The sequence below is a fragment of the Mus pahari genome, chromosome 9 (genome assembly GCF_900095145.1).
Source record: "Mus pahari chromosome 9, PAHARI_EIJ_v1.1, whole genome shotgun sequence".
Classification (NCBI taxonomy): domain Eukaryota; kingdom Metazoa; phylum Chordata; class Mammalia; order Rodentia; family Muridae; genus Mus; species Mus pahari.
In genome coordinates, this window is record NC_034598.1 from 16,406,276 (window position 1) to 16,411,719 (window position 5,444).

At 38.2% G+C, this 5,444-nt stretch overlaps 1 protein-coding gene across 4 annotated transcripts in view; it reads left to right on the top strand.

The window, feature by feature from the left end:
• Ascc3 (activating signal cointegrator 1 complex subunit 3) overlaps positions 1–5,444 on the top strand; it is a 279,428-nt gene that overhangs the window by 10,403 nt on the left and 263,581 nt on the right. Inside the window, exon 2 of one of the 4 annotated variants that reach the window (XM_029542105.1) lies at positions 4,829–4,912. The exons of the other annotated variants lie outside the window; for them this stretch is intronic. The gene's annotated coding sequence lies outside the window, so the exon portion shown is untranslated. The remainder of the gene's footprint in view (positions 1–4,828; positions 4,913–5,444) is intronic. 4 annotated transcript variants of the gene reach the window in all.

A 5,444-nucleotide genomic window follows, 5' to 3' on the forward strand; every position in this document is an offset into this window, starting at 1 on the left:
TCTCTGTGATAACTCCAGCTGTGTCAAGTTGACACATAACTAGCCAGTACAAATGTTGTAAGGCAGATGTGCTGGTTAGTTTTCTTTCAACTTGACACAATTTATGGGAAAGAGGGAACCTATCTTGAGAAGATTGTGGGGCATCTTCTTGATAAATGATTGATACAATGCCCTGGCCTAGTGTGTACAGTGTGTAAGAGTCCGGGGAGCCTTAGCTTACCAGGGACCCCCGAGTGAACCACATGGAACCGGGATTGATGCAAAAAGCAAGAGGAGTTTATTGTTCCAGTGCACTGGGGTTGTCCCAGACTTGAAGGAGAGGCAGCCCCCCCCCCCCCCCCGCACTGTTCGGGGAGTTTTTATATGGTTTCCAGGGGCAGAATAGAGCATCCACAACTAGGCGCAATATGATTGGTGGAACAGTGCACTCTTTAAACTGATTGGTCTTTAGGGAATGAGGTGACAAGGATTTCCCTTCTTTGAAGGTGGGCCACAATCCACCCTGTGGAATGTGCCCCCACTGGCAGGTCAGTTCTGCCCTGTGGTCTGAGAAATGTTAATTACCCTCTCCCTTTGGGAGGGGCAAGCATTTCATGGCCTTCCCAAAGTTTCTAAACTGACCTTTTCAAGTGGTCTTTAATTGTATGAAAGAGCAAGCCAAGCAAGCTAGCAAACAGCTTTTCTTTGTGGTTCTGTTTCAATTCCTGTTCCTAGGTCCCTGCCTTTTGTTTGCACCCTCTTGGTAAACTAAGCTGTAAGATGAAGTAATAAACCTACTCCTTTTTATCATAGAAAACCTTTTCCTATTTAATTTGTTTTGGTCATGTTTTTAAATCATAGAAACAGAAAACTAGGACAACACTTAGAGTAAAACAAAATTAATCTTTATGCTTTAGCCTCATGAATTTACTTATCTACCTGTTCTGTAAATACATAAGCTGGCTGCCTCTTTGTTGATCCCCCTTCACCACAAGTATAGTTAACTAATAAACTAAATAGATTTCACTTGGATTTATCATTGCTGTTATTTCATGTCAGGAATTATCAGCATATATTTCATTTAGATTAATACAAAGGTTTTCTAATCTTTTGGTTTCCAGTCTTGCCTTTGTTAGATCCGTTCTTTCACTATTCAAGTAAAAAATTCTTTTTGAATTTATTATGTTAGTTTCTAAATTTAATCAGGTTAATGTGTCTTTTGCAGAAGTTTTATACTGTCACATATGATTGTCCTACAGTTTGTGACTGTCACACTCTAGTAATATATTTTAGATCCTTGAATGGAGTATATTTTCATCACACAGCTAGTTTATGTTCCCTCTTTACCTGATTCATGCTTCAGCTTTGAGCTCTTAAAGCATCTCCACCTTGACCTCTTTTAGTGTTATGTTAAACACACCCACTCTGCTCCAGTGATTTTTTTTTTTATTACTACTTTGTATATCAGCCTTATTTTTATTGATTTATTTATTTATTTATTTTTGGTTGAATTAGCTTGTTTAATTGGCTTCCTTTCCCCTTTAGACTGTAATTCACTAGTGTGGACATTAGATTGATTTTGCTCACCTTAGTCCATAACCACTTTGGTATTCACAGTGCAGTAAAAGTGCTAATGAAGAAATATCAACTAAATAAGTTATCACTATACTACTCCTGAACATATATCCAGAAGCCTGAATTTTACTTTCATTCTTGTTCATTCAAGTTTATTTCTGCTCTAGTCACAACAAGAAACTTAATCTGCTTAAATGTCCCTCAGGAGATGAATGGTTAATGAAAATGTGGTTGGCACACATATATAATGGAATGTTTATCAACTATAAAGTAAAATGAAATAAAATTTGTAGAAAACATGGAACTGGAAAATATATTAAATGAGTTAACTCAGGCTCAGACAAAACATTACATGTTTATGTATGTATACTTGTAAGGGCAGTAATATATATGTTATATAATATTATATATATGAAGAAAACCATGGGAAGGGAAAACATTTAAGGGAGAACTTTAGGGAGGGCAAGAGAAAACACAAGATGAAAAGGTTATCATAATGTTGAAGGATGTAGACCATGGAGACTTTTTGAATAGGACTGAATGTAATTTTTGTATTATGATATGGTTACCAGCTTTTGTGAACCAGGAAATGGAATGTGGTTGGTGGCTTGAATAAAAATGACCCCCATGGTCTCTCAGAATTCTTAGTCATCAGGGAGTGGCCCTACTAGGAGGTGTGACCTTTTGAAGTAGGTGTAGCCTGGTTGGAGGAATTGTGTCACTGTGGGCATGCTTTGAGCTTACAGAAACCTAAGCCAGGCATAGTGGCTATCTCTTCCTGCTGCCTCTAGATCTGGATGTAGAACTTTAAGCTTCTAAGCTGCCTCTCCAGCATCATGTCTTCCTGTGTGCAGCCATTCTTGCCATAATGATAATGGACTCCTGAAGTTGTAAGCAAGCCCCAGTGAAGTGTTTTCCTTTATAAAAATTGTCATGGTCATGGTCTCTTTACAGCATTGACTAGGACAAAGGATTTAAGTAGTGATAGGTGACAGAGCAATAGGGAAGAGGAGTGGACATGGTGGGGGGTGACCAAAACCAAGTATTTATGAAAATATATAAAAAAGGAAGTAGAAAAAAATACAGACTTGAACACTAAACTGTTGTAGTTTCAGCATTTTAAGCAGCCATAGTTAGTTTGCATTTATTGCAGTTCATTGCAAGAAAAAGCTTTTCTGGGTGAGCATGGAGTATGACATTTGAATATGAGTGTAAATACAAGAATTTGGAAGAGAGTTTAGCTTAACAATTATTTTAAGTTACCCACGAGTGCCTAAGTGTAAATCCAGTCATGGATTTTTGACTGGGTTTACAATATCTGGAGATCCAGCCTCAAATCTAGTCAGGATAATTAATTACCACAATAACAGTCATGTCACACATACATTTCAGCATGTGGTTAATAGAGAGGTAGGCACTCAGAGAAAGGAAGGTATATATTCAATTGTGGATGAAGGCTTTTTACAAAAGTATCCACTTACATGTCTTAGCAAATATATTTATGTACAATTTAGGTAACTTATGAAATTAAATTGTTCAAAGGTTTTCTATCTAACTTTGTAGAGTTTATGGGGTAGTTGCTGTGGTGCACTGAGTAGGTTGCAAAGTGGCACAAGTGGGTTAAGACATATCTTTTACTGTAAATGTAAAGACTTACTTGAAAATTTCTAGAAAATTCAGGCTTACAGATGTGAAAGGAGGAAGATCATGCTTGTCATACACTAGGATCTAGGTATGACTCATTGCTATGAGTTAATTAAATGTTAATTTCTGTTTGTAAAGTTTTATAAGAAAGGAGCACTGTCATTATGTAAGCTACCTGTATCATCAGGTAGATGCTGATGCCAAGCACAGAAGCACATTGAAAGCTTTATATTTTTAATAGTTTTATTTTAATTATGTGTAGCTATGTGTGACTGTGTGTGGGTGTGTGCATGAGAGTAGTGTACTACATCCAGAGCTGTTGAATCTCCAGCTGTTGAGCTGGAGTTACATTGGTTGTGAGCTACCTGTCAAGTATATTGGGAATCAGTAAGTGCTCTTAACCACAAGCTATCTCTCTAGCCCCAAAACTTTAATAAGGACTCATCTGCAGCCTTTCAACCTCCTGTTTCCAGGGATTAGTGGATGGGTTGGTGGAAAATCCTGCCGACTAATCACTTGTTCATTTGGGACTATCTACTAAGTCATAACATAAGCATAAACTCAGATATGATCAGAGAAGCATGTTATGAGTATCAGGAGACATTTCTGTGACTCCACAGGACTGTTGGTCTAGGGACAAGACCTATTTGTGTCTAGGACAAGAGACAGACAGAATATTTCTAACTACAACAGAATAGATCTAGCTACAGCACAAAGGACACTGTGGTAATCTAGTAAATAGGTGATAATTGTGAAAAGTGGTTAGATTCAGGGTATATTTTGAAGATAGAATTGGGAAAATAACCTGGTTCAGCAGTTTTAGTTTGAGAAAAAGGCAGAATAGATTTGAGGTTTATTAATGACCACAGGAGGTGACTATTAGTGACAGAATTTAACATCTTAAGTTAGACATCTGCTTGATGTGGAAAAAGGAGTGAGCTGTGAAAATGGAGCACAAGATAAGTACAGGTTGGAGATGCTAATTTGAATTAACATTTGAAAACTACTCACCACTTGACTGGCTGGGAGTAGCTGGGAAGTGAGTACAGTCTGAAGTCTGAGCAGTGGGTGTGTGTAAAGGAATGTGAGATCAGGAACAACAGGGACAACCTGAAGGATACTAGTGTCCATGCTATCAGGTGAAGCAGACTGAGAACTGACCCTGTCCTTGGCAAGGTTGAGAATAGTTGCTACCTCGGTAGCTCTTTTTGTAGAGTAAAATAGCAGTAAAAGCATGATGATATTCCTGCAGTTGGGTTTGCAGAAAAGCAGATAGAGTTTTGTGGGGTCAGCAGAGGTCTGAAACTGTGGGGGTCACTCTACTTTGTGTCAGACCTTGCAAATGATCTAATAAAGAAAATACTACTGAAGAGAGAATGCTCCATTACAGTAGTTCTTTATCAGAGCTCTTCTCAGGATTTAAGTACATTTTTTGAATGGATTCATGAATGGATAGAACAATCACCAGGTACATCTTTATCATGTTGCATAGAATTGAATTTAGAACTTTGCTTATGTTTGGCTGCACTGTACCGGTGATCTGTATTCTAAGCCCCAGATGCATTTTTAATTAAATTTCTTTCATACTATATAGTTTGTTTATATATTTTCTCTCCTCAATTCCTTCCAGATCCTCCACAACTCTACTCACCCAACTTCATATTCTTACTCTAAAAACAACAATCAAAAGTAAAAATCTAACAAAATAAAACAGGTAAGACAAAAATATTTTAAAGAGTAGTGCTTAATTCAAAATTAGAGCAGCGCCTGGCGGGGTGGTACACGCCTTTAATCCCGGCACTCGGGAGGCAGAGGCAGGTGGATTTCTGAGTTCGAGTCCAGCCTGGTCTACAAAGTGGGTTCCAGGACAGCCAGGGCTATACAGAGAAACCCTGTCTCGAAAAACAAAACAAACAAACAAACAAAAAATTAGAGCAGCAAATGTTTGGTAATACTTGCCGTTTCAGATTTCCATGATTATTAGTTGCTGTTTTCCTTGACAAGATTACCATCTTCTGATACTCCTTTATGCTACTTGACATGAGTTTTATTTTGCTTTCATCCCCCTGCCCATGTCTGTCTGTTTATCTCTCTGCCTGTCTCTGTTTCTGTCTGTCTGTCTGTCTGTCTGTCTGTCTGTCTCTCTCTGTCTCTCTGTCTCTGTCTCTCTCTTGGTGTGTGTGTGTGTGTGTGTGTGTGTGTGTGTGTGTGTGTGTGTGTGTGTGTGTCTGTTTCTGTTTTTTTCG